We start from the raw sequence: 1,294 nt of genomic DNA, 5'->3' as shown, positions 1-1,294 counted from the left end.
TGAAGTCAGAATTCTGGGTTTAAAACTCAGAATTTTGAAACACAGAATTCTGACCTTCAAACTCAGAATTCTGACTTTAAAAGCCAGAAATGTGTTTTTGTTTTTTTAGCATGGCCCCAGGGCTTTTCCATACAAAATAAGTAACATTCCTTCTGAGCGTAATACTTTTTTGCTCCCCTGCAGCAAAGTATAGACAATGTAAACTACATAGTATTACTTGGGGGTTGATTTACTAACCTTTTAAACACACCACGAACGTGTATACACCTCTGTAGTGTGTTCCCTCCCAGCATGATCTATGGGAGGAATCGAAACACCTTCGTAGTGTGTACACACCCAGCAGGTGTGTTGTTCAAAGCCCTGCAATGAATTGCAAGGTAATGTGGTGTAAATTAGCTCTATGTTATGTTGCTTGCGTTGATGAATGCAGGAATGTAAATGCATGAGCTAACCATTTTTGTCTAAACTGTGAAGCAGCATTATATATGCATCATGTGCATGATTTTTCCATATATGGCATTAGTGGAAATATGCTTTTAGAGACTTTTTGGTTGATAAATACATTTTGCTGTGTGAAAATCACACACACCTGGTGTGTGTGTGTGTTTAGGTTAGTAAATCAACCCCTTGGTGTCAGAGGGCATAATGGTTGGCCAAAGTCATTCTTCGACAGGCAGAGCACACATCTCCTTACCATTGCACTCTCCTTTTACAAATGCCGTTATTCTATTACAATTTACCCATTTGACTTTTACTCCTTGTCATCAAAACTTTGCATCTCTATGATTTGCCACTTCTGGATCCATGAGTGTGGGCATCCATAACAGCTTTTACAACTTTCAAATTTTTTGGGGGTGTCATTTGATTCTGTCATTAATTTGTGCTATTTGTCATCAGACAGGTCACACAGTACACTGCAGTTTGGTGTATTTCTGATACAGAATATTCATACCACCATCTACACTTACTGACTGACCAATTTGTCCCTGTAATGTCTGTATACTATTGCTTGTTGCAGAAAGTGCTCATAAGTAATTGAAAACCAAGTCTCTATTGTTACCTTGTTGACCGTGATTTTATCAGCAATAGTCCAAGAAGCTGATGGTGCTGCTTGGCATGGAAAATGTCATAAAAAATAATTCTATTTATTTTCTATTGTTGACCTCTCTTTTGGCCTCCAATGGTGCTGCTAAGGAAAAAATATATAAACTGTTCTTGCTTTGCTCATCGCCAATCATCATCAGCCACTCTGGCTGGTCCAAAAAGCCAATGATGCTGCTGTTCTCATTCAGCC

The sequence above is a fragment of the Nanorana parkeri genome, unplaced genomic scaffold (genome assembly GCF_000935625.1).
Source record: "Nanorana parkeri isolate BGI_ZX_2015 unplaced genomic scaffold, ASM93562v1 scaffold1020, whole genome shotgun sequence".
In the NCBI taxonomy this organism is placed as follows: Eukaryota; Metazoa; Chordata; class Amphibia; order Anura; family Dicroglossidae; genus Nanorana; species Nanorana parkeri.
Note: the sequence above shows the minus strand (reverse complement) of the source record.